This window comes from Mus caroli, unplaced genomic scaffold, assembly GCF_978045245.1.
Source record: "Mus caroli unplaced genomic scaffold, Mus_caroli_1 scaffold_17, whole genome shotgun sequence".
Classification (NCBI taxonomy): Eukaryota; Metazoa; Chordata; class Mammalia; order Rodentia; family Muridae; genus Mus; species Mus caroli.
Genome location: NW_028227272.1, coordinates 41,167,191 through 41,189,708, shown reverse-complemented (window position 1 = coordinate 41,189,708; position 22,518 = coordinate 41,167,191). Strand labels below are relative to the sequence as shown.

Below are 22,518 nucleotides of genomic sequence, written 5' to 3'. Positions count from 1 at the left end.
GCAGTTTCCTCTCTCTACATCACTAAAAAGTGCGCACTTTGTGAAATCCTGGATCTGTTCATGGTAGTCTTTGGCCTCAGCACTTGCTGCCTTTAGTGGCCAGCTCTTAGACATCAGGTTCCCGGAAACAGGAAACAGGTAATGGTTGGAGTTTCTTTTCTAGGTGATAAAATGTGCTAAGGTTGACTGTGATGATGATTACACCACTATGTGCACTAAAACCACGGGAGTGCTCACTGAGACTGAACACGGTGCACAATGCACCCCCTTCATCTTTTTCTTTCTTTTCTCTCTCTTTTCTTTTCCAGACAGTCTCATCTAGCACAAACTAGCACTTATTATACATCCCAGTCTGCTCTTGATCTGATGCTCCTGCCTCAGCCTTCCAACTGCTAGGATTACAGGTGTGAGCTATCATCTCAGGCTAGGAAACTTAGAAAGCAAAAACCTCTACCCAACGCCATGTACACACAAAAGCAATCTTATTTAGTTTCTTTCCTACAACAAAATATCCAAATCACTTGCTTTAAGTGGGTTAGAATGTTAACTGGAATTCTAGTACTGACAGTTTAAAAGTGGGAGACTGGGAAGGGGAGCAAAGCTGGAGAGTCCAGTTTCAAAGCTCACTACAAAGCTGGAATAATCAAAATGGATGGGCAGCACACATACCTATATGTGTAATTAGAAATAAATATTAATAACATGTTTAATTCATGTCATGTCTAATATCATACAACTGTTAGGTATAACCAGCTATATTAAAATAAATAAACTGAACTTCATTAAGCGTAAGAACTTTTGTGCTTCAAATGATACCATAAAGAAAGTGAAAGGGGGGGGGGCTGGTGAGATGGCTCAGTGGGTAAGAGCATTAACTGCTCTTCCAAAGGTCCCAAGTTCAAATCCCAGCAACCACATGGTGGCTCACAACCACCCGTAATGAGATCTGATGCCCTCTTCTGGTGCGTCTGAAGACAGACAGCTACAGTGTACTTACATATAATAAATAAATAAATCTTTAAAAAAAAAAAAAGAAAGTGAAAGGGGTTGGTGAGATGGCTCAGTGGGCAAAGATGCTTGCCTCCAGACTTAACAGCGTGAGTCCTATCCCAGGATCCACATGGGGGAAGAGAAATGATTTCTGCAAGTTATCCTCAGACCTCCGCATGCAAGCATGTATGCATGCCCCTAATAAAAATGTGTAATTAAAAAGGAAGAAGGAAAGAAGGAAAGAAGGAAAGAAGGAAAGAAGGAAAGAAAGAAAGAAAGAAAGAAAGAAAGAAAGAAAGAAAGAAAGAGAAAGACAGACAAGACAAGAAAAAAGAAAAGAAAGAAAGGAGGGAAGAAAGGAAATGAAACTTCTAGGTGTGGTGGTACATACTTTTCACTGCAACATTAGGGAGGTAGAAGAGTTAAGAGGCCAAATGGATGAGTCTATCTATTCCAAAAAAGAAAAGAAGGCAGAGGGGAGAGGGGAGGAGTGGGGAGAGGGGAGAGAAGGAGGAGGAGGAGAAGAAGAAGGGGCTTAGCAGGTAAAAGTTGACCACCTGTGTTCTCTGAGTTTGATCCCCAGGACCCACACAGTGGAAAGAGAGACAGTCTCCCACAAGTTGTCCTTTGACCTCCACCCATACCCATGGCAGCAGGGTATGCCTTCCAAAAGAAAAAAAAATGTAAAAATATAAATAATAGAAAGGAAAGAAGGGGAGGGGGAAGGGGAGAAGAGGAGAAAGAAGGACAGTGGAGGGAAGGGAAGGGGAAGGAAGAGGAAGGAGAAGGAAAAGGGGAAGGGGAAGGGGAGGGGAGGAAAGGAGAGCAAGTCTGCCAAGGTCACACAGGCTTGTTAGCCAACACTGGAGAGGGTGAGACTGGAGGAGCACTGTATGTCTGTGAGGCCAGCCAGGCTAGTAAACCAAGGTTGAGCTAAGATAAACACTGTCTCACCAAAACAAAACAACAGCGCCAGGGCATCCAATGCCCTCCTCTGGTCTCCGAGTACCACACACACAGTGCACATTCAGGCAAAAATGCTTACACACAGAGAATAAAAATAAGCCTTTAGAATAAATTAGTAAACTGGGTGTGGTGGTGCATAGCTTTAATCCTAGCACTTGGAAGGCAAGCAAGTGGATCTCTGTGAGTTCAAGTTCAGCTTGGTCTACATAGCAAGTTCTAGAACAGCCAGGGCTAAGTAGAGAGACCCTGCCTCAAAATAAATAAACAAACAAATAGACATAAATAAAGTAGAAAAAAAGGTTACAATATCTTACTTAAAGACAATATTTTCAGCCTCTAATATTTAATTCTGGCTTGCTATTATTTAATGCATTCTAAAATGTTTTATACGTACTTTAAATGTTTTTTGGAATGATTACACAGATAGATACACATTCTATTATCTCTTTAAGATTTTCTTGGTATACATTGACACTATGAAGCAACAAGTTTCACTATGACCTTTCCCACTTGCACATAACTTAAATAACTTACTTTAGTCATATTAATTCCCCAGTGCCCTCTCCTGCACCTTGTCCTGCCTCCTTGTCCCTTAGTCTTCCAAAGTGTAAAGCTCCTCAGTTAAAAATGACTTCAGCCCACCAGACAAGAGTGTGACTCACGGAGACTGGGCCATAACTACACTTGGATCAGTTTTCTGCTCTACACCAAAATGAGCTCTACTTACGTTGATCACCTTGCTCTACTTGTCTTTCCTGATAGTAAATATACGTGCCTAGGAAACAAAGAAATTCATAAACACTCACACTATTCTCTATTGCATCTTTCAACAACAATCACTGTGGATTCTTCTGGAAGTTTTCTTCTTTGTGTATCCACTTTTTCCAAAATGGCAGTCTGTGAGCAACTCTGCAACCTTCTTCATAGTGACCAGGAGCATTTCTCCACATACCACAGCCCCAGCACTGCACACACATCCTGCTTCATAGTGACCAGGAGCATTTCTCCACATACCACAGACCCAGCAAAGCACACACATCCTGCTTCATGCTGTGGCCAACTTTGCTCTCTGTGCTTATTTGCGGTCCTTTCCAGCATCTTGGGTTAGAAAACTCTTTCCCCGGAATGTGTTCTCACTACTTCCCCATGGTTTAACTCCTTCAACCTAGCAGCCTCTGGACATAGGCTCATGCATTGCTTAATACAGGACACACTCTGGCCCTAAAATGATAAGTTGACTTTCTCATGGGGCAAACACCATCTTAAGTATTTGTGGAAATTAACAGTTCCATCTTCACTGGCTAACATCTATGGCCAAATTCTGTTATGTAGAGCACAACCTTTATGTCCTGCAGGTGCAGAACAGTGGTCCTTGTCACAGCAAGAATCCTTCGTCTGCATGTGTTTCCAGCAGCTGCTGTCTACATCCCAGAGGGAATGAATGTTGCTGTGTCTGGTTGTTTTCTGCTTCATGTAACTTCTGTCTGTCTGCAGTTCTGACTTTCTCTGCCCCTAAAGAGATCTTGTATCTTTCAACAATGTCTGTTGGCTCCTTCCCGCCAATCCCATGACCATCCTGTGTGGTGCTAATGTCAGAGTTGAACTGCCGGGATACTTATTAAAGGAACGTGAACGAACAAACTCCTGCCCCCAGGTTAGAACTGCTTTTCGTGGTGAATCTCAGCTAACCTGTATGGTTGGGGTGGGGGTGGGGAAATAAGCCACAAGCATAATTTCCACACAACAATTTTGAATTTTATTTTTAAACTATACAAGCAAGCCCTTAACATAAAAAAACCCCACCCTACTTTCAAATCATAAAGAAATATATGGAGTTAAAGAGAAAGTTTCTTTGCTACACTCTTCACAGATAACCACTGCAAACAGTGTGACATACTATATATAGCCTTTTCTCATCTTCTCACTGTGAACTACAAATACTCTCAATGCAAAATTTATTTCATAAGTAAACTCAAAGAGAACTAACTCAAAGGCTTCTTTAAAAATTCAGTTGCCCAAATATTGTCTGTCTTATGGAGTGTCCCTCTACCTTTAACACCTGGTGGTGTCGATCAGACATTTCTCCTCACATGTGCAATTATCTGTGTGCACATTAGTAGCTGTCACACTGAAAGAAGAGGCCACACAGTATTCCTCTTCAGGTCTAGATGCAGCTCCCTTGCCGTGGGTACCAGTCAGTTCCTCGCACTCTCTCCCACTCCACCTCTGCTCTCAGAGCACAGGTCCTTTCTGCTGGCATGGTCTTGCCCCTGCCAGGAAAGCTTGCAGAACAGGCCCCAGGCCAGCTTCCTCTTGCTCAGCTCACAAGTGGTCCACAGAAACACATTATCTCTCCTTTGCTGCAGTAACTCCAATAATTTCACCCTACAGGTATATCCACATATGTAAAAAACCACTTTATTCAAGGGTATTCACTACAGTGTCATTTGAATTATTTTGAGAAGAAAATGCATGAAAGACTCATCAAAAGGACGTTAATTAAATGCCATAGCCTTATGTTGAACCATCTGACACTTTTTTTTTTCTAGAGTGCTGGCAATCAAACCCAGGGCCTTCCACATGCTAGGAAGGGATCTACCACTGAGCTATATCCCTAAGCCCTGTTTCTGCTTTTTTACTGTAGCTTCAGATAGTTCAACCTAGTACTTCCACCATATGACACAGTGAATCTATGCAACAGTATTTATCTATCTACTTGAGAGAGCTAGATTCTGTACCTTACACAAGGTATATGTTGAAGCCCTAGAAATAGGTTCCTGCCAAGCACTGTAGTACACACCTTTAATCCCAGCATTTATGAGGCAGAGGCAGGGGATCTCTGCAGTGTCAATTTAACCCAGGCTACAGAGTTGAAACTTTGTCTCAAAAGACAAAAACAAGCCAAGCAGTGGTGGCCCATGCCTTTAATAATCCCAGCAATTTGGGAGGCAGAGGCAGGCTGATTTCTGAGTTAGAGGCCAGCCTAGACTCCAGAGTAAAATCCAGGACAGCTAGGACTACACAGAGTAACCTTGTCTCAAAAAACCAAAACCAAAACCAAACCAAAAGAAAATGAAGGAAGGAAGAAAGGGAGGAAGGGAGACCTTTAAAAGGTGGTCAGGTTAAAATGGAGTCAGAGTGTGCTGTAATCTATCTGGCTGTGCAGTTTCATGAGATTAGGAAACAGACAATGCAGTAGAGGGACCATTCTGTAAAGACAGAAAAAGCCTAGCCTGCAAGCTAAGCGTTAGAGATGCATTCTGCCAACAGTTGGACGGTGCTGCTGGTCTAGAGCTGTGAGAAAAACAATTCCTGTTATTTAAGCCACACCGGCTATGGTATGTTGGTATAATAGCCCTAGTAAACTAATATTAGTATATATAAAGCTGCTTCAAATCTCGTATAAAATACCTACCTGTAGGACAGGAAGAACATACATATATGTTTATAAAAATACAGAATACCTTCTGAAGGACAGAATAAGAAGAATATATATATATAGTTTATATATACTGAATATATATATAAACAAATTTAATTGATTTAACATGCATATATTTCTACTGTAAAATATATTTTTTTCTACATATTTTCTCAGGGTTCAAATTTGGTCTCAGTCAAATGTAACACTGTCATTGTTAAAGGGAGCTGGAGATGTGCTGTGCAGGACACAGTTAACATGCACAAGACCCTGGATTCACCCTAACACAAATAAGTAAAAATAAACAAAATAAAAACCTCCAAAAAAAAAAAGCCACCCCAAAACAAATTAATAAAAAAATACCCCTAGCTGGGTGTTGGTGGGGCATGCCTTTAATCCCCGCACTCGGGAGGCAGAGGCAGGTGGATTTCCGAGTTTGAGGCCAGCCTGGTCTACAAAGTGAGTTCAAGGACAGCCAGGGCTATACAGAGAAACCCTGTCTCAAAACAAACAAACAAACAAACAAACAAAAAACCAAAAAAAACCCTAATATCTCCTATATTACCCCCATTCCCTAATCCCTTTCTCCCAGAATGAAGGTAGTCACCATTATCTAACCCACCCTGTATTCTTCCACTGGACATCAATTTGACATAGAGTTTTCTGGGCTTTCTACAGAGTTATCTATATGTACTCAATGGAAATTTTCGTAAGAATGAAACCATGCCGTGCTTGACTCTGAAACACCTTTTACATTGAAATTCGTGACAGCCATCATGTACTTCCAAATATCCATCACACATTTATCATTTTCTTTTAATAGCTAAAAGTCTTTATTACCCATTATAGCTGCATTAGTAAATATATTTTATTCCCTCCCCTCTTTCCTACTGAAAATGATGCTGGAAAAGAACAATGTATAAAGTCCTTGTGGTGATAAGAATAAAAAATGTCCCCCATGGGCTCATATATTTGACCCCTTGGTCTCCAGTTGGTGGCGCTGTTGCGGACATTGTGGAATCCTTAGGAGGTGGAGCCTTGCTGGAGGGGTGGGTTTTGAGAGTTTGCAGCTTTGCCCCTCTTCCAGCTCCCAGTCGCTGCCTCCTGCATGTGAATGGAAATGCGATCTCTCAGCTTCCTGTTGCTGCCAACTCAGGCACCACTATAAAACCTCCTGGAATTGTCAGCCAAAGTAAACATTCTTCTGATACCTGAGTTCAATGCCTGGGTATGGTAGGAAGGAATTAATCCTCAAAAGTTGTCCTTTGCCTCAGGGATGTGTGTGTGTAAATACATTCATATGTTAAGGATCATTTACAGAGCTGGGTGTGACAGCATAAGCCTTTAATTGAAGTATGCTGGAGGCAGAAGCAGGTAAATCTCTGTGAGTTCAAGGCCAGCCAGAGCTACAATGAAATGCTGTTTCAATAAATGACAAATAAATATATAAAAGCAAATAAAACATTTATATTTCTTCTGTAATTTCACTTTTTATGACATCAGTGTTTTCTTTCTTTTAAAAGATTTACTTATTCTGGGTGGTGGTGCATGCCTTTAATCCCAGCACTACAGAGACATAGGCTGGTGTTTTTCTAAATTTAAGGTCAGCCTAGCCTACACAGTGGGTTCTAAGACAGTCAGGGCTACAAGGAAAAAACCTGTCTTGAATAAACAAAAACGCCAGGTAGAAATGGGATCCCCTCCCAGCACTTGGGAGGCAGAGGCAGGCAGGTTTCTGAGTTTGAGGCCAGCCTGGTTTACAGAGTGAGTTCCAGGACAGCCAGGGCACACAGAGAAACTCTGTCTCGAAAAAAACAAAAAACAAAACAAAACAAGCAAAAAAGACAAAACAACTCACTTATTTTTATATTATTTATGAGTGTTTTACCTTCAGGCACCACATATATGCAGTGCCTGTGGAGGCCAGGAGAGAGACTGGAGTTCTGCAACTGAACTTACAGATGCTTGTGAGCGGCCATGTATGTGCTGGGAACTGACCTACATCTTTTATGAGTTCAACTAGTGCTTCTTTTTTTTTTTTTAATTTTTTTTTTTTTTATGTTTATATGAGTACACTGTTGCTGTCTTCAGATACACCAGAAGAGAGCATAAGATCCCATTACAAGCCGGGCGTGGTGGCGCACGCCTTTAATCCCAGCACTTGGGAGGCAGAGGCAGGCGGATAGGCGGATTTCTGAGTTCAAGGCCAGCCTGGTCTACAGAGTGAGTTCCAGGACAGCCAGAGCTATACAGAGAAACCCTGTCTCGAAAAAAAAAAAAACAAAAACAAAAAAACAGCCAATCATAATAGTGTACCCTTAAATCTCAGAACTCAGGAAGCTGAGGCAGAAGGACTGTGAGCTCAAGCATAGCTTGAGTTACAAAAACCTTCCAAGGCAACCAACCCATAATATACAACAGGAACCTGTTTCAAGAGGCTGGAGGGGGGCTTGGGTGTAAGCGAACTGCTGCTCTTCCAGAGGACCTTTAATTCCCAGCACCCATATGGTGGCTCACACACAGCCCTCGGTAACTCCAGTTCCAGAGGATCTGAAACCCTCTTCTGGGCTCTCTAGGCACTAGAACACATATGTGGAGTGTATATGTCACACACAAACAAAACACCCATGCACATAAGATAAATAATAAAATCTTAATTTTTTTTTAAAGAAAAAGAAATTGTCTCAAAAGAGAAAACAATGGTGTAGAGAGGACTTGTCCATTAAGGGCATGCACTACTCTTGGAGACCTAGGTTTGGCTCTCAGAACCATAGAATCATAACCAGAGAACTGCTGCTCCAGACCTGATACCTCTGGCCTTTGTAGGCACCTGAACTCACTCACATGCATATAGCCACACAAGAAACACATATATAAATACATAACTAAAAAGTAATCTTAAAATAAGTAAACATATAAGTAATTAAAATCTATCAAACAAATAAACTGAGCCTATGATCTCCTTCCCTCCCATAATAAAAGTTTTAATACCCTATACTACCCTATCCATCAGCTAACTGCCCAATGACTTCTGCTAGAGGCTCACTAAAACTGCTTGGAACTTTAGTAGTAAATGTGAGATCTCTCCTAGGTCTGTAGTCCATGCCCTCACATCACATAATTTCTCTTTGTCATATGAGCAGGATTAGGGGAGATTCTTGCCTTGGGGAGTCAGTAGTAAGCCAGCTGCTGTCTGCACGACCTTGAAAGTTTACTTCCAAAAAACTGTCCTATTCTTATAGAAATCCATTGTTAATTTATAGTAATAGCAATTCCTCAAATATTTGAGGATATTTTGGGACAAAAAATTCTTTATGTTATATTCAACTTAATTTCTCTAAGATCAATTTATCTGTTTGGCTTGGTCTTTTTAATTTATATTGTTGCTTTTCCTTAAGTATACAGTAATTCTTGGTTAAACAAACCAGTGACTAGTGTTTCCCCAGCACAGCTGTTTTCAATTACAGCTGTGTGTATAAAGCATAGTTCCCCTGGATATGGTGGAATACACCTGTAGTTTCCAAACCTGGGAGACTGAGCCGAGAGACAGAATTTCCAAGCAGCCTGGAGCATATAGTGAAACTCTTATCTTTAAAAGCTCCCAGCCAGTACACCTCGGCTAAGAACCACTTTTTAAAAGATTTTGTATTGTGTATTTTTGTGTATACTGGTGCCACACGTGTGCAAGTGCCCACAGAGCCAGCAGAGAGAGTTGAGTCCCCTGGAGCTAGAGTTACAGGCAGTTGTGAGCTCTCTGGTGTGGGTGATGGGAACCAAACTTAGATCCTCTGAAGAACAGCAAATACTCTTAAACACTGAGCCATCTCTTCAGCCCCAAGAACCACTGTTTAATATATGTGAAAAATCACTCCTTGCCATGAATGTGCACGCTGACTACAGATACTTGAGCTATCAAAAGTATCCATGAGCAGAAGTCAGCAGCCAGGTGTGCCTCTGATGGAAAGAGCCACAATCACAGTGGAATTATAATTCATTCTCTAAGATGTGACAATGACGTACTCCCTGGCTCTATAGAGCCCAGGCTGGACAATGCTTCTGATTTATGCAGGTATGCTGCAGTAGATATTTCATTTCTGGTGTTGTGATAAAATGCCCTGACAATAGCAACTTAGGAAACAAAGCTTTAATGGGCTTTCAGTTCTTACAATCTTACCACTGAGGGTAAGTTAAGACAGGAACTTGAAGCAGGTCACATCATCTCTGTGAACAGACAATTGTATTCTTGCTTGGATACTTGCTCTCTTAGCTAGCTTCCCCTCTTTGACTATTCAGGACCTTCTGCCTGGAGGATGATCAGTCTACAATGGTCTCAATCTCCCTTCACCAATTAACAATGAAACAGACTTCCACAGACAGGCCCACAGTACAGCATGATCTAAATAAGTCATCATATTGAGAGTTTCTTCCTAGGGATTCTAATTTGGGTCAGGTTGACAAAACTAACCAGCATGATATCCTACCAGGTACTAGTAACCAGCACAGTATCCTACCAGGTACTAGTAACCAGCACAGTCTCCTACCAGGTACTAGTAACCAGCACAGTCTCCTACCAGGTACTAGGACTGCTGCTTTCAAGTCTGGTAATCCACAGTACCTAGGTACTTTCTCAGCATCCTGAATTCACTCTAAATTTTCATCCAAGTTTTTCCAGAATTAATTTGAGAAAACTCAACTTGAAGCATGAATGGCAAGATTTAGCATTAGTTTGAATCCACAAGTGTTGTAATTTTCAAAAATTTCAAACATTTTCAATCTGCAAAAAAATAGCTGCCCCAGGGTTTGAGCTCTAAGTTATATCCTTATTGCCTCATCTAACTAGCACTTTTTCATTATACAAATAAATATATATTTATAATAAACTATCCAGATAATACTTAAGATTTAAGTTATAAAAATATTATCTTAGCCAGGCGTGGTGGCGCACGCCTTTAATCCCAGCACTCGGGAGGCAGAGGCAGGTGGATTTCTGAGTTCAAGGCCAGCCTGGTCTACAAAGTGAGTGCCAGGACAGCCAGGGCTATATGGAGAAACCCTGTCTCGAAAAACCAAATATATATATATATTATCTTCATTGATTTTCCCCTCAAAATTCCTGAAACACTTCAAGTAATGTTGTATTTTTGCTTTCTATGCCCTGCTCAAACAGTGAATTAATTTTTCTCTCAGAGAAAAGACTGTCTTAGTTACAGTTTTATTGCTGTGAAGAGACACTATGACGAAGGCACCTCTTATAAATAAGGCAGATCTTTACTTAGGGCTGGCTTACAGTTCCAGAGTTTTAGTCCATTATCGTCATGGTGAGAAGCATGGTAGCAATCAGGCAGACATGACTGGAAGAGCCAAGGGGTCAACATCTAGATCCAAAGTCAGCAAGGTGGAGACTGGAGTTCCATACTGGGAGCTTAAGCACTTGACACACTTCCTCCAACAAGGTCACATTTACTCAAAAAAGGCCACACCTCCTAATAGTGCCACTCCCTGTGGGCCAAGCTTTCAAACACATGAGTCTATAGGGGCCAAACCTATTCAACCACCACACTATCTAAATATATTTTTTAGAATTCTATAAGAAATATATTCAACCATATATATAGCTCCCTTTCAATTTTCAACCATTAGTTTACATCAATATGGGGTATAGGTATCTTATATGCTGAGTCACAATTCAATGCTAAAGTTATTTTATTGCTCAAATTGCTCAAGCTTTGGCTATTGCACTCTATACACAGAAACCAAGGAAACAAATGGCTGGTGTGATAGCTCAGCCAATAAAGCCAAAGAGGACCTGAGTTCAGTTGCCAGCACCGCCCATACACACACACACACACACACACACACACACACAACTTTAGCCCTGGAGAGATAGCAGCAAGTAGAACTTCAGGTTTGGGGAGAGACCCTGTCTCAAAAACAAACAAACAAACAAACAAACAAACAAACAACACTGGAGCACAACCAAGGATGACACCCCATGTCATTCTTGACCTTTTAGATGCACACATATATATGTTTGTATGCTCATGTGTGTGCATACAAACACACACAGGAAAAAGAGAAAACAAAACAAAACAAAACAAAAAATAGCTCCTAAAATGGTTCTGGGCCATAATCGCTGTATTCACTAATACAACTGCTACCATGTATCCTCGATGTATCCTTTACCCACATCAGTGAGTGATCCTAAGGTGCTGTGAAAACAGCCTTTGATGTCAGACTCAGCATTCAGCTTTGAAGTACTCATCAGACTCAGCATCCTCAGGCTTGACATCAGAGTATCAGCAGCCAGAGAAGACTCGAGGGACCAGTTAGTGGATGTAGCAAAATAGCCACTTCACAGCAGGAGCTCAGTAAGTTAGCTACCTTCCCCCTCCTCCCAGCTGCCTGAGAAGCCAGGCGTGAGCCGGTGCACTGGACAGTTTCCATGCCCATGTATCTTTGCTCTCTCTAGAACTTCCCAGAGCTAATTCTTCTCTGTTACCAGCTCTTCCCTCAGCAGCAATTTATTGCTTCCACCACATTTGACTTTTTGCTTCCAAAATGTAAAGAGAGTCTTCACATTCAACAGGAAATCTGCTTTTTCTGTGTATCTTTTCACTTTGCCACTCCGTCCCTGGCTAATCCTTCCTGGTTTAGGACTTTACTATTAGACTGCTCAAACCAATGAAAAGACTTCCTTGGCGGCCAGGGACTAACTTCATCAAATCAAAGATCTTCCTGAAGTTCCACCCCTTGTGCTGGTCTTACCCTTTTCTTACTTATGTGTGCCCCTTACCCCCAACTTAGGAATTCTTGCTTCTTTCTCATTTGAGTTCCCATTTTCATTACTCTCTTCCCTTTTATGTTTTTTTTTTTCCTGGTTAAAAGCATATATATAACTCCCTTTCAATTTTCATGCTGCTTTGCATCTGTGGATAGGTAAAGTTCTCATTAAAACATTCAGAACAAATAAAGTTTATTTGGAACACACTAAACTTCCTCAGCTTGTAAAACATCTACTTTATCCCAAGGCTCCATTTTATCAATTAATCTGGCTCTAATCTCAAACAAACTCAGACCCCTTTACCAAATGCTATTATTTTTATCCCACTTACGTTTCCCTGTTCATTATCATGTTAGCTTAGGCCCCTTTTACACCTCTGGCTCTGTATCGTCTTCCCATTCTTCATGGGTTTTACACCCACCCCAACATTCCACTGTTCTTCTCCTCCAATTCACCAAATTCTGTCATGTTCTTCATGCTCTAGAACTTACAGCAGCATCCAGAGTTCCATATCCATGAATTCAGCCATTTTTTTGTTTTTGTTTTTGGCTTTTTGAGACAGGATTTCTTTGTGTAGCCTTGGCTGTTCTGGAACTTGGTCTATAGACCAGGCTGTCCTCGAACTCCCTAGTGATGGGATTAAAGGCATGTGTCATCACACTGCAAATACAACCAAAAATATTGGGAGAACTTTTTAGCTACACTGAGTATTTACACATGCTTTCCCAATGTGACATTTTCTAAAGTACATATAGCATGGGCCTCTGTGGGACTGTGCATGATCTCAGCACTTGAGACACTCAGGCAGGAGCATAAAAATGTGAGGATAGTCTGGGCTATAAAGTACAATCCTACTCACAAAGTAAAACCTCAAAAGCACTACAGTATTAATAGATGTATCCATGCACTGCATAGTGATGTTTACTTACTCACAGCCTACAAGTTCAACAGTGCTCCCGTAACACAGTAATGGAGTTAAGAGTCCTATTACCTCATATGTACTATGTCTTTTCTTTCTTTCTTTTTTTAATTTCTTTATTTCTTTTTTTTAAGATTTATTTATTATTATATCTAAATGCACTGTAGCTGTCTTCAGATGCACCATAAGAGGGCATCAAATCTCATTACAGATGGTTGTGAGCCACCATGTGGTTGCTGGGATTTGAACTCAGGACCTTCAGAAGAGCAGTCAGTGCTCTTAACCACTGAGCCATCTCTCCAGCCCACTGTATCTTTTCTATGCCTGTATATGTTTATACATATATTTATATACATAAGCAACACCATATTATGATTGTCTATAATATCTATGACAATAATGTGGCAGATAAGTTTGTAGTCTGGAAGAACAGACTTTGGCATAAGACATACATCTAGGCTCACAAGCATACACTATATGATGTCTACATGATAATGAAACTACATTTTCACATTTCTCAGACTGTATTCATACAGCATTTAAGTTATATGATGTATTACAAATAGTCTATAAGCAATTTAAAGTATATAGGAAAATGTGTATAGGTTATGCAAACATTATGCCATTGTGCACAGTGACATTTTGAAGATTTATTTAATTTTTTTCAATTATGTGCATGTGTGGCATAGGGTATGTATACCTGACTGCAGGTGTTTCAGAAGGACTGAGGTGTCCAATTTCCTAGAACTGGAGTTACAAGTGGTTGTGATCCATTGCGCATGGGTGCTAAGAACCAAATTTGGGTCTTCTGTGAAAATAGTATGTAGTCTTAACCATGGAGCCATCTGCCCAGCCCCCTAAAGGATACTTTTATATTTTAAAGTTTTTATACCTGTGGAGGGACCCTGGAAAAATATTCTACAGAATACCAAAAGACACTGTACCCTTGCCCAGCAACTATTGTATCATGTCTAAAACCTGAGTCCTGGCTTTCAGTCTCACCCACCCACATCTACCTGAGAAAACGCATGGAGCATGGATAGCTAGCTGGTTTACTCTCCCTCCTATCCAACTCAGATAGCCAAGCTCCCTTTGTTCTTGTAAACTCACTTCTAGGTTCTCGCTCTTTTTCCACTGGAATGAGCTTTTGACCTTTCTCTGCTTGTCCAGCTCCTACCTGTCCTTCAAAGACCAAGGCAAGTCCGTCCCCCTTACAAGCTTCCTAGCATTTCTAGCTAACACCAACTCTCTTCCTATACTCTGGACCCCACCACTGTCACCACTTGGTAACCTGTTACATCATACGCTTTTCTTTCCTTGATAATTTACTCTCCCCTACCCTACTGGTGCTTTTTCATGAAAATACAACCTTATTCATGTTTCTCCATTTGAAAGACTTCAATGATTTCTTTTCTGGACCTATTAACTTCTTTCTCTAACCATCAGACTTCTTAAAGAACTAATTTACACTTACTATTCCCTCTTCCTTATTTCCACTCACTCTTCAGACAGCTAAAGCTGACTTTCATTCCAAAAACTGCATACACCAGGCTCACCAAGGCTTCCACAATGTCAAACACAGACCATCTGTAGAAAATACCTGCAGCTCTGGCTGTCTGGCAGCAATAGCCTGCGCCTCCTTTGAAGAGCTCCTCCACCCCACTCTTCAAACAGGACTTCAAACATGGGCTGACATCAGAGGTGTGGCACAGAGCTAATAGCTAAGGCTCCCTGCACAAGAAGGAAAGCTGGCTGGGGCTGACCTCTGGCCTGGCATTCCCTCACCTTCTCCAGGCTTCACTCTGAACACTCTTCTAGCTCTGTACACATCCATGACTCTCCATTTTCTGCTTACCTGGGCCTAAGTCAAATTCTGTTGCTAATAACTCAAGAGAATTTAGTACCACATGTTGTGCAGAAATAGAACTGGTACCTGTCACGGGATGCCATCTTTTGTTTTTCTTCTCTATGGCTTCTGCTGCTTAAGAAATGACAGCAGCTAATGTGAGAATTCTTTCACCAGGGATCCCAGGATAGCTTTAGTAATTGGGAAGAAAAGACATCCGGGATCCCTCAACCAGCTACATAATAAGCAAAAGAAAATAAGGGGTCTTTCCTAGTTTTTTCTTCCTCTTCCCCCCACCCTCCTCCTCCTCCGCTCATAGCTTATAGTCTGGCAGTCAGCGAATGGCAGTCCCTTAGTTACCTGCTGTGGATGCTCCCCAGTCTTTCCCAAATTTTCTTATGAGCTGAGTTCAGTATTTACTATTTCTACATCCTTTTTAGCACCTATGGCGTTGGGCAAATGCAAGTACTCAATAAATACTTGATGAGCTGAATTAAAAACACAGTATTAGCACATTAATAGGAGCAACTTATCAAGCCCTACTGATCTAATTAAAAGATCTGGCCTTCTGAAGTAGCACAATTGTACCCACATGGAAAATCTAATGAGAAAAAGAAAAATTATCCAATTGAACAGTTAACAGTTTTCCTATTAGTAAGGGCTTCACAAATATTTTATGGATAACAAGCTCAGAGAAAAATGCTTAAGGTGTATATACATGCATCTATGGAAGATTACACATTTAAGACATCTAAATCCATAACTAAAGACAAGATGTAGTTTTGGCAAAGCCAATTAATATCAAATCAACTTTTGTTAAAGATATGTTTAATATCCTACGTATAATAAAGTATGGCAGTCACATTTAACAGAGTTTTTTTTTTTTCAGTGTCTGTTAGTGACAAATTCAGTATTAGAGGACACAGTTCCTATGGTTGGAGTGTTCTAGCTCTGTAATACTTCAACAGTATCTAGAAATACAATGAAGATCATGCCCTTGAACACAGAGGCCCTGAAAGCTAGTAGTCAGATAAACACATACCTGTGGCTATGTGATAAGTACTAACATGTAAGTCTAGGGACCACAAAAAAAGAAAATAATCAACCTGCTGAAAAAAAAAAAAACAGGTAAATATATGAAAATACTTTGAAAGCAAGGGATGGTGGACAACTAGAAGTCCAGCATTTGGAAGAAGACACAAGCAGATCTCAAGAACTTGAGACTAGCCTGGTCTACATATGGAGTTCCAAGATATACTGTCTTACACAACAACAGTAACACTTCACAAAGGAACTCAATACTAGTTATGGGATGAGGACACTGCTAAGACATAGTAGGAATCAAACCCAAACCCATGGTTGGAATGAGCTCAAGAGAATTTTAAACCACAGGAACAAAACACTCTTTGCCACTGAATTGTAAAAGGAAAAAAAAAAAAATCCCAAGTATATGTGTTGAATTAACCCACCCTATCAGTACAAAGGGAGTTTTTTAAACACCATGTAGTTTGAAAGTTCAATGAGAACTTATCACAAAAACACGCTGAGGTATAGGAGCCACTTTTCCTAGATTAGCTACCACCCCTCATAAGACACTTCTCTTTAAAGCAAATGGAGACCATCACAAAAGCAAAACAACAAACAAACAAACCAAAAAATCCCACAACAGGACACAATGCAGAGATCAACCGATTATGAGGAGGGAGCCCAGCCCCAGCAGGTACATCTACACCACAGTTCCTGCATCTGTGGCTCTGGAAACATCATGGAAGAGGGATAGGAAGGATCGTAAGAACCAGAATACCAGCAGACGGCAGTGAAACGGTCTCTCTCAGAAATGGCTGCAAAACCCAGATCAGAACAATGGTGATCTCAATGGACATGGTAATGTGGAAGGAAGAAAATCTCATCATGTTCCCATCCCTATACAAAAAAACTACAGCAACTAATGACCATTGGGAGAATTAGCCTCATCTAGGATAACCTCCCCGCCCCCAAACTGATTGTCCAATTCAAAGTGGTCAAACTTGACCTGTCTCCTGTGAGGCTTTGCCAGTGCCTGGCAAATACAGAAGTAGATGCTCACAGTCAGCTATTGGGTGGAACACAGGGCCCCCAATGGAGGAGCTAGAGAGAGTACCCAAGGAGCTGAAGGGGTCTGCAACCCTATAGGTGGAACAACAATATGAACTAACCAGTACCCCCAGAACTCGTGTCTCTAGCTACATATGTAGCAGAAGATGCCCTAGTTGGCCATCATTGGGAAGAGAGGCCCATTGGTCTAGCAAACTTTATATGCTCCAGTACAGGAGGAAGCCAGGGCTAAGAAGTGGGAGTGGGTAGGTAGGGGAGCAGGGCAGGGGAGGGGGGATATAGGGAACTTTTGGGATAGCATTTGAAATGTAAATGAAGAAAATATCTAATAAAAAAATCAAACTTGAAACTATATAAAAAACCACCAACAAAAATAGACTCAGAATCTGGGTGGTGGCACACACCTTTAATCCCAGCACTTGGAAGGCAGAGGCAGACGGATCTTTGAGATCCAGGCTAGCTTGGCCTACACATGGAGTTCCAGGGCAGCCAAAGATACACAGAGAAACTGTCTCGAAAAACAAAACAAAACAAAATTTGTTGTTGGCTTGGTAAGATGGCTCACCAAGTACTTGCTGCCAAGCCTGCCAAGTTGAGTCCAATCCCACACAGCAGAAAACTGTCTCTCAAGTTGTCCTCTGATTCCCATCTATATACTGCTAATACAGACCCACCCCCAACTCTCTCTCTCTCAATAACGTAATTATAAAATCTAAAACTATTGTTGGTGTGAGGTATGAGGGCACACATCTGTAATCCCAGCACTTGGGAGATAAAAGCCTGAGGATTGCTACAAATTCAGTCAGCCTAGGAGCAAAGAGAGATCCTCTATTACACACACACACACACACACACACACACACACGCTCAAGGTATATGTGCATTTACATACCAAAGATTTCATATTTAAGGGATCTGTCATTACAATTATTTGATATAGAGGAGAAACACCCAAGTTAGCAACAGCAGGGATCTAAATTGCATTATCTGAGTGAGGGGTCCAAAGGTTCACATGGAAGGTTGTGGGGCAAAAGTTGAATACACAGGCTTAAGGCTTGCCAAGGAAAACCCTGGAATACAAGCAGAACAGTCTGGACATTGTACCAAGCTTAAGGTAATTTTCAGCCCTGGCTGCTGAGCAGAATAGCCTGGAGAGTTTTAAGACGTATACCACAGCCTGCCTCCCTCCAGATCAAAGGTAAAGCCTGGGAAGGTGACTGTAACAAACAGTCCAGTTAAGGAACCATTGGGCTTGACCACAGGAAGGAACAGCGTGAGATAACATTAAGACCTGGCTTTACTGCCAGGGGTTCCAAGCTTGCTATCTGTGGAAACTTCTCTTCTAGCTGGAGTTAAACAGTGTGTGCATGTGCATGTGTGTTTCATACAAAACTAGCTCACTGTAAAATCTTTTTTAAAAAGACTTCTGTGATGTTCTATAGACAACTAGGGTATAAAATAACTATTCTAGGTGGCCCTTACCACACTGAATGGAAATGCTTTTGTATCAAAAATGTTCTACATTTCATCAATGCACAGACTACTACAATCACCAAACTACTAAAGCTAATCTATACAAAAGTCATAATGTTTAGACTACGTGCCCAACCTTTTGACATTGTGACACAACCTTGTCTTTACAAGGTTCACTCTCTGGAACCATATAATGAAATTAAGAAAGGAAAAAAAGAAACCCTCAAGGAATTGGATATGTTTTCAATTTTGGGTTGGACCACTTTTATGTTCATTCTGGGTCACAAGCTGCTGGTGGCCTTTGGCATGCTTCTTGATATAGCTTTCATTCACAACTCTTGGCTTCTCAATGAATCTTCCTCAGTTTGCAACAAATATTTTGTGTATTTCCCAAACAAATGGAAACATAGTATCTATACAGCAAGTCAAGTGTTCTGAGGGAAAGGAAAAGGTCACCATGGAAACTGAGCAGGTCTGACTGGCTATGGGGGAAAAGCTACTGCAGGGTCCACTTACTCATCAAAGTTTCCTTTAAGACTCTGCCACTGTTACCCATAAAGTCGGCCAGACCTATCATGTTTGTTAATTCACTCAACTTAGTGGTAAAATGCTATCTGAACATTAGTTGAATTTGGCAGTTAGTTTTATGTGGTCTCTTATCTACAGATGAGGTCAATAAAAGCAAAAAAGACCCCACAGAGGGAACAGAACTCTATCCCCAAAATGCCCAACCTCAGCCAAGCGTCCAGAAACCTCATGCTTGTTCAGGAAATTTGAAATCGGGCGAGAATGCCATTCGCTTCGACCAGTGCTATTCAGAAGCAAAACGATGGGCTTCTAAAAAGAAAACGTCAGCCTAACTCTCGACACCGGGGTGAAAGTTACAAAAGCAAGCAGCGAGTTTGACGAGTGGATCAGAAGGAAAGTCAGAAGACAAGTATAGAGATGGAAGAGATGGCAAAAGGTGAAGGAGGCTAGCAAAGGCCACCCGGTGGGGACCTGGCTGCCCAGCTCTTTATGCACCCAGGACAGCATGGGGCCTCTGTCCGCCGGCGCGCACCGGGAGCAGGGCGAGCTCCCTCAGGCCTGGCACAGTGGGTGCGAGCATGCCGGAGTGAAGAGAGCGATCGCCCCGGGATAGGTGGGGAGTTCTGGGGTCCCCAGGAACGAGGGGCACTCAGCCTAGCCCTCACCTCCCGCGGCTAGGAGGGGGTGGGTGGAGCTGAGCCCGGGGCCGCCCCCCGGAGCCGCCCCCGCAGCCGCGGTCCCGGCTGTCAGCGCCCCCTCCCGCGGCCACTCACCCGCCGGTGACGCACTCCGGGCCACGGCGGCGGCGACCCCCGCCTGGGTCATGGTCCCAGGAGCGGAAGGCAGCGGTGTCTGGCCGTCTAGGCGAGCCTCTGGGTCCGCGGCCGCCGCCTGCTTCTGCGGGGCTGGGGGAGCGCGGGCCCGGGCCCTCCTCTCCCCCCGCCCCCGCCGCCTCTCCTCGCGGCCACCGCCGCCGCAGCGAGCCCGAGCCCTCGAGGCCGGAGACCCGGCGGCAGCACGGCCTCAACTTTCCCAGCCCCCCTCCCCCCGCCCCTCCCGCCCCTCCCGCGGCCGCCGCTCGGCACGCGCACAGCCTAGCCTGGATGCGCCTCGCTCCCGCCCCGACCAACCGGCCGACCAATCCGGTGCTGGGGAGGCTGCCGCCGTGGCCAATCAGAAGCCGGGATTCCGCTGCGCTAGGCTGGAGGGCGGGAGGAGGAGGAGGGAAAAGCTAGGAGGGAACAGGCCTCGGGCGGCCCAATGACCAAGGCCGGGGGGCGGAGGTGTGCAAGTTGGGTTGAAAGAACAGGAAATATTCTTAAAGGTAGAGTGACAGGCAGAAAGGAAAGCCAGTAGGTGGATGAGAAAGAGGTGGGCCTGGTTCCTTAAAGGGGACGCTTTGAGAAGCTAGGAAAAAAAAAAAAAAGAGAGAGGTTTTAAGAAACTTCCTTGCACCCTGTTCTGTATTATGCTTATGGCAGCTTTCAGTGCAAGCTTAGAAATGAAAAAAAGTGAAGAGGAAGAGGGCGGCAAAAGATAGACAAGTCCCTTTAGCCTGGAGGGTTAGAAGGTGGTAAACGAAGGTGGAGAATCCAGTCCTGTGTGACTTCCCTCAGTGCACTATCTTTGGATATTGGAGATTGCAGGAATTCGTATACGGTGGACTCTTGACGTCCTTTATTTGCACGAAGCCCATTTTCAGAAAGGTTCTGCAGCCCCAGCTAAGGAAGTGAGTGCGTGGCTTTGGGGGATGGGATTGGAACCTTAAATTTAGTCTACTAGACACCCTTATTTAGGACCAGAGACCTCAGAGTCCTCTAAAGTGCCTTTGGAGCTCTTGAACCGTGGTTCCAGCTATCTTTTTCTAGTTTTGTTTCATTTCACAAGCCTGCCTTCCCGAGACAGGTGTCTGATTCTCCACCTAGTGGTGGGGAAAGATTTATGAGCTTTTCACAACCAGCTATAGCCAATTGGACTGGAACGCAGAGCATAATAGGTACTACTACTTGAACCTATGTACAGTAGAAACAGACCTTGCATTGAGAAAAAGGTAAACAGTAACTCCGTTTTATGTTTCCTCCGCACTTTGAAAATCTGTGATAAAATAGGCCCCTACTGTTGCTTCAGATTTGGTGCTAATAGGCAGTTTGATATCTTTTTCACTTCCTTGTCCCATCTGGGCCAGGCCAGTGAGTTTGTTGTTGTTGTTGTTTTTCGAGACAGGGTTTCTCTTTATAGCCCTGGCTGTCCTGGAACTCACTCTGTAGACCAGGCTGGCCTTGAACTCAGAAATCCGCCTGCCTCCCAAGTGCTGGGACTAAAGGCGTGCACCACCACTGCCCAGCTTGCCAGTGAGTTTTAATTAGCTTTTGAATAGGTTTGTCATTCCCTAATCCCTAGCAGCAGAGACTTTAGGATTAGAGCTGTAATAGTAATACTAATAATACATCCATGAAACTATGATGTTAATATATGTCCACCTACACGAAATCATTTCGATGTCAGTATAAATATAAGGTTTTATGGGTAACACCTATCAAATCCGGGCTACACGTAACTTCCTGAACTATAATAAACTAATTCTAATTTAAAATAAAAAGAACTTTGGCCGGGCAGTGGTGGCCCATGCCTGTAATCCCAGCACTTGGGAGGCAGAGGCAGGCAGATTTCTGAGTTCGAGGCCAGCCTGGTCTACAGAGTGAGTTCCAGGACAGCCAGGACTGCACAGAGAAACCCTGTCTCAAAAAACAAAAAAACCAATATATATATATTGGAATGTTGTTGTTTGAGACAGAATCTCAGTGTGTAGACTAGGCTGGCTTTGAACTCATAGAGATCCAGCTGCCTCTGCATCCTGAGTATGAGTGATGGAATTCATAGTGTGCACACCAAATCCAGATGCAAAACAAAGTTTTGACAATTCAGAAAACAGAATTTAAAGGGTTTTGAATCATTGTTAATAGTTTTGACATGATTTAAAAATAGAAAAAAAGCCAGGTGGTGGGCCTTTAATCCCAGCACTCAGGAGACAAAGGCAGGCAGATCTCTGTGAGTTCTACTCTAGCCTGGTCTACTACGTGAGTTCCAGGACAGCCAGGGGTACACAGAGGAACCGTGTCTTGAAAACAAATAATCATTCAAACAATCAAACAAACAAAACAAAAACAAGTATTTCTTGAGAAAGCTCAGAATATTAACTTTTACTCTTTTCTTTTTTCTGAGATACAGTTTCTCTGTGTAGCCCTGGCTGTCCTGGAACTCACTCTGTAGACCAGGCTGGCCTCAAATTTAGAAATTCGCCTGCCTCTGCTTCCTAAGTGCTGGGATTAAAGGCGTGTGCCACTACCGCCCAGCTAAATTTTAGTTTTAATCCCCATTTCCTGATTGAAGTCCAAATCTCAAGCTAGTGAGACAGCATGATGGCTCAGAGTAAAGGTGCTATCTGCCAACAAGCCTGCTGACCTGGCTTTAAGCTCCAGAACCTACATGGTAGAAGGAGA

General features: G+C 42.6%; 1 protein-coding gene across 1 annotated transcript in view; it reads right to left on the bottom strand.

Moving 5' to 3' along the window:
• Positions 1 to 20,045, bottom strand: part of Usf3 (upstream transcription factor family member 3) — a 52,270-nt gene extending 32,225 nt beyond the window's left edge. The window contains exon 1 of the mRNA XM_021184405.3: positions 19,792 to 20,045. The gene's annotated coding sequence lies outside the window, so the exon portion shown is untranslated. The remainder of the gene's footprint in view (positions 1 to 19,791) is intronic.
• Positions 20,046 to 22,518: the final 2,473 nt, after the last annotated feature.